This window comes from Mya arenaria, chromosome 9, assembly GCF_026914265.1.
Source record: "Mya arenaria isolate MELC-2E11 chromosome 9, ASM2691426v1".
Classification (NCBI taxonomy): domain Eukaryota; kingdom Metazoa; phylum Mollusca; class Bivalvia; order Myida; family Myidae; genus Mya; species Mya arenaria.
In genome coordinates this window covers 25,472,144-25,482,478 of record NC_069130.1, presented here as the reverse complement: position 1 = coordinate 25,482,478, position 10,335 = coordinate 25,472,144, and the positions used below count along the sequence as shown (strand labels likewise).

The 10,335-nt window shown below is 31.7% G+C and overlaps 1 protein-coding gene across 1 annotated transcript in view; it reads left to right on the top strand.

The window, feature by feature from the left end:
* Positions 1-770: 770 nt before the first annotated feature.
* The window catches only part of LOC128203501 (transmembrane protein 26-like), a 78,165-nt gene continuing 68,600 nt past the window's right edge, over positions 771-10,335 (top strand). Inside the window, exon 1 of the mRNA XM_052904934.1 lies at positions 771-895. The gene's annotated coding sequence lies outside the window, so the exon portion shown is untranslated. The remainder of the gene's footprint in view (positions 896-10,335) is intronic.

Sequence of the window (10,335 nt, the reverse complement as noted above, 5' to 3'; positions counted from 1 at the left end):
TGGATACACAGATTATCATCGAATTGTCACATTAAAACGTGACAGATTATTTTCAAAGGCAGTAAACCCGTTGACTTATGGTAGCCAGATATCCGGCTTTCACCAAGCTGATCCAGGTTCAATATCTGTAAATTCCAACATCATTCGCTTCTAATACTTGTTGCATGAAATTAAAATCATGTGTTTACTTTACCAGCTTTCAAAATCAAAGAAAATGTGGCCAATTACCTGCATGTAAGCTTCTCTCATTATATTAAATTAGTTAACAAGTGCATGTGTGCAGAACCAATATATTAAGGGTGAGTTAATTCAAAGGTACTAAAGCACACCTATAAAATTATAATGCTCATGATTTGGTATCAGCTTTGCTCTATAAGAATTTATGTGTTTCTTTTAATGACTGTAAGTGGACAGTATTAAGTGCAAAAACTCAATGATACCTTGATACTCACCACTTCGCTCCATCTGTTGAGTTTAACATTCATGAAATGGGAAGGATGTTATGAATTTGATATTGTTTTAATTTCATTTTAGTTATTAAAATGTTTTATTAATCCTACATTTTTTCGATAATTGAGAAACGCGTTGAGTGTTATTTAGGCATGTTAAATCCCGATCCCACCAATTAGCAATTCGGTCATTGCCAAATATTTGTGTAGGCATTTGATAGAATAATCAATGCAAGGTAGGCGCATTCAGATATTCCAAGTAGTTCCGTTACATATTGATTGGGACTTAGATGATAAAGAAGAATGTGTGTGACAAAAGGAGTTGAAAGTATTGTGGACTTCGACATGAACTATTTATTGAACATCATGATTTAATATGTGTGTTTGATGTTTGAGGAATTTCAGCGAAATGATGAAAGCCTGAAAATGTTTTGATACGTAAAGATGTGAGTAAACATTGATAATATTATATGTACATATAACGGAAATTGAATACGTGTAATTCATATGTTTCTTTGTCACTGCATTTTCTACAAATACCGAATAATTAAAATAATCTAGGACATTGTGTTTACTTATCGTACCTGTTTCGGACCAACATTTGGCCCCTATTCAAAATGCTAATGCAAAATCGTTTTGCACAAATTACTTTGAAAACCGTGTTTTATTGTCTTTTTACTTTTTTCTTAGTATAACTTAAACAAATAGTTTCATGAATATTTGTTGTATCAGAAATATAAAAAACAAACCTCGGCTTTATATTATGGCATGCCACTTAGACATAATTACATTTCACAAATGCATAATGATATGTCAAATAGACTAAAATCATGTCGATCTGAAATATCAACATGTCTGTTAGACATAATCGAATGTCGGTTAGACTTAATTAAATGCTAATGAGAAACTATTGAACGTCAGTCTGACAAAATAGTATGCCAGTAAGGCATTATCACATTTCGATATGAACATGATAACATGTTAGTTAGACATAGTAACACGATTGTTTGACATAAGTTCGCGTATGTTAGACATAATAACATTTCATTTAGACATAAAAGCATGCTAGTAAGACAAAATCACATTATATTTTATACATACTTAAATATATAAAAAATAAAAGAACATGTAAGTTAGACATAATTACATGTCAGCTAGATATGATAACATTTCATTTATCCTTTATCAAATGTCTGTTAGACTTCATAGCATGTCAGTTTGACAAAACAGGCATTAGATGTCACAACATAATAAAGTTCAGGCGTTCCATACTTTTGTACGTTTATCATGGCAACGCGCAAATGGAGTCATGTCATGTTGGAAAAAAGATAGATTGAAAAGAAGTATGGACAACATATTTATAGTTCCTTATTTCCAAGCATATTGTCAATGAGATCCCTGCAGGAGCGATGTGTCATTTTCTCAGTAATGAATTGACAACTTTTAATCAGTCTATATCAAAATGTCAAATAGTTCTCTCGATAGCAGGAACATTACTTGAATCGATATAGTATTTGCGCTGCTTCAACTTAATGCTGTCAGAGATTGTTCGGAACGTCTACGTTAAAAATGAGTACTGCTTAAAAGATAACAAACACGTATGACAACTTAGAATCCTAATGAAACTGAGTAGTGATTCTTGTAACTAAACGGAACTACTGTTGCTTTTTCGCCATATACAATGTGATTATTGAATTGCTTCACAAAGCAATGAACAGGCATTAGGACGTTCTTTTATTAAAAATATTTATGTTGAACTGATATGAATTTTCGAAAATGATACGGTTAATGTCTCGTTGCGAATATTATTTTACTAGATTCCTTGCTTTTTTATTATGGACCGAAAGGTAATTCAATAAGTATTTTTATAAAAAAGTATGTTAATTCCGATTTTTTACACATCTGTTACTTTAAAGCTTTAACCTTGATGTATATGTTATACCAGCAGGCTAATGATAGGCTTATACGCATGCTTTTATTTTGTATTTGAAATGGGTGGACAAAAATCGAGCACAATTTGAAGTGAGCACTTTAAGTTGGATTGTTCATGGTTCACCATCTAAAGCCAATGTAACAAATCAAACAAGACTGACATTGTAACTGAAACATCGCAAAAGAAATAAAAATATGTCAACTTCTGATACAACGCAAACATTTTATTTAGGTCATCTTATAAAATCAATTTTACTTATAAACCATAAAAAACAAACAAAAGAATAGTGGTAAATGTTATTTTTAGTTCGTAAGTTTCGAGTTCCCCGATTTTTCCACTGAGGTTGTCAAGGAGGTCGGTAAAAGGGTCATTTGTCACTCTTGATAAATAATTGATAAGATTGCGTCTGTCAATATTAAAGTGTCAAATTGTTCTCTCGGTTGCAAAAACATAAATTGAATCAATGCCACATACATTTAAGGGAAATATACTCATGATGAAGAGTTCTCCAATGATTCTGACTTGACTATCAACAGATTAGAAAAAAAAATCAAAAACAATATGAATTCAGATTTATTTTAGCAATAAACCTTTTTCGAATGAGTTCGTTATGCCTGTTTATTTTAAAACTATTTAAATTGAGCATTACTTTAAGTCAAATAATTGGATAATGAAAATAGGCCATGTGTTTTGTATAAGAAAACTTCGATGTATATTGTTTTAAAACCCTACTTCCTCTTTTGGCCTTTAAACTCAAGTATTAAATATAGTTAAGCGGTTAAGTCTTAGTTAAATTTGACTTTATTGGTAGATGGAAAATCCCAAAACACAAACATTTTGTCACGCTATAACAAAAAATTTGTCATTTGACAGTTCGTCGGATAATGCATTTTAAGTAGATAAATATAGATACTTTAGAAAAATTGTTACACCTCTTCATTGATGTTTGTTCCGGAAAAATCATTCAAAATTATTTTAGGAAAACGTTTCAGTAGCAAAGGATTTACATATGACAAATGCTTTTGAAACAGTTCTTGTAGCTGATAAACTTTCTTGCGCTTATTGTTGAAATTTAACTCTAATAGGGAACAGACTACTAGCATGAGGTTACTCCTAGCATCTCCTTCCCAGACGCATATGAAATTCCTTTACAGGCAATGGTGTTTGTGCCTTACATAACAGAGCTTATCTTTAATACTTGAAAAGCAATATTTATATTCATAAAACCTGACCCCAATATGTGTCAATAACATCATCGGAGTAAAATGGCACATTTAAATACAGAATGTCATTTAAACATAACGTGTACATTATCATCCTGTTTTATTTGGATTATTGATGGTAGTGGGCCTTCTAAATCCACCATATATCAAAGTAGACGGATGCTTTAAATGCCATAGTGCAAAATAATTCTTAGTGGCGCTTATTTGCCACAAAAATGAAAAAAGATTTAGTCACACTAGATTTAAAATAATCATATATTAAAAATAGTATTATACGAAGAAAACCGGAAAATGTCGGTTTAAGACATTAGTCAAACTTTCCATGATGTTATCATACAGATTTTCAAGGTGTTTCATGCAAAAGCCGTTTTTCATTTCCAATTTGCAACAGAACTGTGCATTTGTCCGTCTCAAACTGTCATATATTTCAAATGATAGCAATTGTATCATTTGAATCATGGTAGCAGTTGCGCTGATCCAAATTTATTTTTACGATATAGATTTTAGTGAGTTACTAGAAGAATCTGAAAACTGTATTCACTTCCTGATAATCATTCACAGCCGTAAACATCAAAAAAGGTTTATGTTGTTGGAAGGCAGCTGGAGAATACAATATATTATGACCTTTTTGGTCAACAAATAAAACATTTGTCATATTGCCAGCTGGAAATTCATAAGTACGTTTAGTAGTATACATTGCAGACAATGAGGAAGAAACATGGTTACTTTTACTTTATTTGAAAAAAAACTTATATATTATTATATTTCGCCAAAAATCATTGTTCTCTGATACTTGGATGACCAGTAACTTCTATTACAAAACGCTCTCCACTCTCCGCAGATTACTCATTTGCATAATATATACCGAGATGCTGGAATGTGAAACGCCACATGTACACGGAAAGCGAGCATTCATTGTCACAGACTTTCCATTATGCATTTTTAAAGCTTTTACAAACGAAAGTTTGTCGAAATATGCTATCTGTTGATATGAGAAATGTTTTTTAAAAGTGTGTTTTTCAAAGACAATATTTGAGCAAATATCAACATAGTGGAAGGGTTCCAGCTGTCAGTATCTTAATTGTTGAAAAACTCGTTATGATTTGACAAACTTGTGTGTGTAATAACAAAGTGCATTTTACAAAATATGAACAAGTCCATTTAATGTGGACTAGTCCACATAATACTTTTTAATATTAAAAAAATGTATTGATGTATTTTACAAACTTTAATTAACTGACACAAACAGTTAATGGCAAAAACTAATTTATACAGACTTGTGTAATATTTAGCCAATAATAATTTATATATCGGTACCAATGGTGTAACTTTTTATTTGAACAGTGTTTTATGTCACATAAAATGTGCATTTAGAATAGTATCAGTGCTCTTATTTGAACTTGCAGTACTGTTTAACCATTTGCATTGTTACAAGCGCTCTGCTCACATTTATAAAACAAAGTTGTCAGACACAGTGACACACGAAGGAGTCCCTTTAAATTTACGTTTAAGATGTTATCAAAAAAACATATCATTGTTATGAAACTCCGTTCTATGAAGGGGTAAAAGTATATTATAATATTACCAAAGTTTACAATATCTGAGTGTTATTGTAATCATTCATCTGAGGAGTTTTGTTCGAAAGATAAATAAAAGTATTAATGGTCGCAATTTTCGGTAGATACCACCATGTCAGATTAATGGCATTTACAGATATCTTGGCCAAGATAACACTATCTTAATGAGATCTACTTGTAATTGTGTCCACACCTAAACTATATCCCACACAATTTCAAGTTCAACCATCAAACACATGGCACTTCCATTAACCATTTCCATAAATGCTAGTTCTATTTAAAAAACATATGTGGTTCAAACAGCCAAATGAATGTACTTTCTACATGTAAAGATTTAACCATTTTATTACTCTCTTTTTATCAAGGTGACATTGTAGTGCAGCAGTTGATTTCAGAGTGTTTGGATTTGGACCAATATAATTGAAAAATACATGTATTTTATTGGAAATAACTCAATGTTACTCATTTCTTTTTGCATAAGTTTTATGTGAATTAAACATAACCAATATGTCTGAATATATTCTTTGAAGAAAAATGGCAAATTGTATGTCATTTCGTACATATATATTAAGGTTTTCCAGTTAGCGAACTCGCTTCTCTACTAGGCGATATGGGTTCAATACCCGGCCTAGCCGCATCTGAGTTTGGTTAACGGTCACAAAGCAGCTTAACGAGTGGGGGTTTTCCGGGTACTCCGGTTTCCCTTTAAACACACGACCACACACCCGCGTAAAATCTTGCCAAAGAGAGTGATTAATATAATGGTAATACAATGTAATAACTTGTTCCACAATATGTGTTAAAATGTAAGAGTTTAAACTGTAAACATATGCCTACACTCGTTTTGTGAATGACATATTGACTTGCTGTACCAGTAGAATGCTCTAAATGGCAATGCGCAAAAACAATAAATCGTGTCCTTTGAAAGAAAACACCGCAAACATTTTGTCATGCCATTTTAAATAATAAACCAAATTGTGATACTAATTGTTGAAACGTGTATCGGAAAGTATGAATTATAGTTCGTAAGTTACCAGTTCCTCGATGTGTTCATGCAGGTTGTCAAAGAGGTCGGTGCAAGAGTCGTTTGTCACTCTCAGTAATTAATTGGCAACTTTACATCTGTTTTTATCAAAGTGTAGGAAGTTCCCTTGATAGCAATATCAGAACATGAAATAATGTAGTAGTTGCGCTTCTGCAAATGTATTTTGTTGACATTGAATGTGCTGAACGTCTACGTTATATACGAGTAACACCTTCAAAGACAATGAACAATGGAATTTTCATATTGTAATGATGATGGAAGCTTTCAGATTCAACGGAAATACTGATTCCATTAGTCACGAAAGACATAACGATAATAATATGTCAAAAGACAAAGTAATGAAAAGGTTTGTGGCTTTGCTCTTTGAAAACAATAGGCTTTTTTCTCGTTTCTCCTTGTAATATACTAACTAATTTGGATAATAAATAAAAAAGTCATAAGCCGCCATAATGTATGCTTCAGCGTCTAGAAAACTGTATAATCATAGTAATCCCACACCGCCTCTATGGTACATATGATAAAAACAGGAAACGACAACTCTGTGTGTGCTATTTTTTGTTTTGTTTGCTCGTGCATGGAAATTGTTTTAGATGACCGATCATTCGAAGGTAGGAGACACCGTTTGAGAGCATGGTTTTAATAAAACAGGTTATTGATAATAATATTACTTTCTACAACCGAGACCGACTAATCTGTTCGATGGGACTCGATTTTATTTGAAATATTATACTTAATAAATGACATTCAATGATCAGGAAGAACGAGAAAACAAATTTATATATCAACTGTAGAGCGGCATATTTCGACCTCCATGGACTTAGCTCTTTACGTCAGGCTAAGAAAGCTATTGCCATCGGGCTTTGGGCAACAGTTAACTGTTTATTTCCCAAAATCGGGAAAATAGTTTGACAACTGTCCAACAAGCCTTTCGACAAATGTATGCTCAAAGATTTAAATTTGTTAATAGCTAACTTTTTACACAGCTATACTTTAAAATGTTGGAAATGAACGCAATTTGAATTTAGTCATTTTTGAATAATATTACTTTAGCATTGAGTGAATTAGGTATTTTAATTAACTGTTTAAATCGAGTATCAACTTTATATTTAGTTTAATATAGTTGAATAAATTAAATCATAAGATTAAACTTTATTGATACAATGAAATTTATGCGTGTTTTATATGTGAACACACTGTATTACAATTGTATTAAAACGGCATTCTCTGATTTGGCCTGTATTTTTGTTTGTATTTACGAATTAGGAAATATACAACACTTTGAATACGACCCCCTTCTAAACGGATTCTCATTCACTTACTAACTGGAGTCATGAACTGTCCAACAATGTTTCCTTTGTTCTAAAGTGCGTTTGCTATAACTATATTAAACACAAACACTATTTGAATGTTAAGAAGCTACGTTTCATTGATGCCGGAGCCGCCCCAATTAAAACTGTAAATTATGGGTAACTTTGTATTTACTGCGTTAACTGTGAGATCTGTGGCTTCAGATCAAGAATATCAAAGTTCGAATTCTTTTGGCGGTGAAATCAGCTGATAAAAGGGTCTTTAATAGTCATGCACAAACGTGTATTTCCCTACAAATTTCATAGACTGTATAATTTATGCATGTCGACGTCACTTGCATAATTCTAAACTTAAGTGTGATATAAAAAGAATCTGGACATTGTATTATTATTGTGTTAACAAGTATCAGAATCGTGGACATAAAGCAAACAAACAGTTCATGTTATAGCCAGATATCTGGCTTTCACCAAGCTGATCCAGGTTCAATATCTGTACTTTCCATCAACATTGGCTTCAAATACTTGTTGCAAGAAATTAAAATCGTGTGTTTACTTTACCAGATTTCAAAATCAAAGAAAATGTGGCCAATTACCTGCATGTAAGCTTCTTTCATTATATTAAATTACTGAACAAGTGCACGTGCGCAGAACCAATATTAAGGGTGAATAAGTCCAGGTTCTTAAGCACATCTTTAAAATTATAGTGTTCATGATTTGGTATAGGCTTTGCTCTATAAGAATTTATTTGTTTCTTTTAATGACTGTAAGTGGACAGTATTAAGTGCAAGAACTTATTGATACCTTGATACTCACCACTTTCCTTTATTTGTTGGGTTTAACATTCATTAAGTTGGAAGGATGTTATGAATTTGATATTGTATAATTTCATTTTAGTTATTAAAATGTATTATTAGTCCTATATTTTTTCGATAAATGAGAAACGCCTTGAGTGTTATTGAAGCTCGTAATATCCCGATCCCACCAATTAGCAATTTGGTCATTGCCAAATATTTGTGTAGGCATTTGATATAATAATCAATGCGTGATAGGCGCATTCAGATATTCCCAGTAGTTCCTTAACAGATTGATTGGGACTTAGATGATTAAGAAGAATGTGTGTGAAAAAGGACTTGACAGTTTTGTGGACATCGACATGAACTATTTATTGAACATCATGATTTAAAAAGTGTTGGATGTTTGAGGAATTTTAGCGAAATGATAAAAGCCTGAAAATGTTTTGATACGTAAAGATGTGAGTAAACATTGCACATATTATATGTACATATTACGGGAATTGAATATGTGAACTTCAAACGCTTCTTTGTCACTGACATTTTTCTACCTTTACCAAATAATTAGAATAATCTAGGACATTGTGGTTACTTATCGGACCTGTTTCGGACCAACATTTGGCCTCTATTCCAAATGCTTATGCAAAATTGTTTTTCACAAATTACTTGTTTTATTGTCTTTTTACCTTTTTCTTAGTATAGCTTAAACAAATAGTTTCATGTATTCTTTTTTGTAGTTTTCATGTTCTTTATTGAAAGATTGTTATAACAAATTCAAATCAATGTTAATACCTGAACCTACAGGAAACCTTTTTTATAAGACTCAGATTTTTTCATTCCCGCACAATTTAAATATGAGAAAGCTGCTTTATTTTCAGTTTCTCTCGTTTACATGTAGTTCGCAAATTTTTTATTGAGCACAATTAATAATACGGATGTAGTTTTTTTATAAGCGTTATTACCGTATAACCATATCAAAATGTTTTGACAATTTGGTGTTGCATTGAACCTGATGTGTATTTGCTGCATTTTGACTTCTTGAACGTTTCATAATACCATTCTGCCCTATAGTGAAAAATGTGGACAAAAAAGTTATGCTCCGTATCCTGTGACAACTAAACGTTAGACATTCAATGTTGATTATTATCGGTGCAATGTTGATTTTATCATTGTAGTGTTTATAGAGTTACATAAGTTCAGTGGGAGTAATAACTAACAAATTATTGGAATTTAATATAAAAGAAATAAAACTACTTGCAACAGCGAACTTACGAACTTGCTCTCAGGAATTTTTCGCCTACCTTTTGTGCATTCTATTGTAATTTTGTTTGTCAATCTACTACTGGTATTGTTTTATTTTTCAAATGGTGATATTTTCATTTAAAGACGAACATGAACCAAAAGTTTCAAGATTTAACTTTGTACGAAAGGCCTCCGTCCCATACTTCATCATAACTATATAAAACGTAATAAAATATGTGTTGTGCTTTCTAAACTTTGTCTTAATACAATGTCTTCATTCCGTACTAGGATGTTATCAAATTGACAAGTTCTCGTATCAATGAGAAAAGTCAACATGGTAATCGGACTATATATAATATCGATGAGACATAATTGGTATCTTTCAACAGCATCATATTGTCTTTTTACATGATGAATCAGAAATAGAAAAAAACACGTCGGATTGATATAGTAGTATGCCACATAGACATATCTTTTCACAATGGCATACTATCATGTCAAATAGACTAAAAGCATGTCAATCTGAAATATTAACATGTCTGTTTGACGAAATCACATAACGGTTAGACTTAATTACAAGCTAAATAGAAACAATAGAACGTCAGTCTGACAAAATAGTATGTCAGTACGACATTTATCACATTTCTTCGATATGAACATGATAACATGTTAGTTAGACATAGTAACACGATTTTTTTACATAAGTTTGCGTAAGTTAAACATAATAACATTTCATTTTGACATAAAAGCATGCTAGTAAGACAAAAT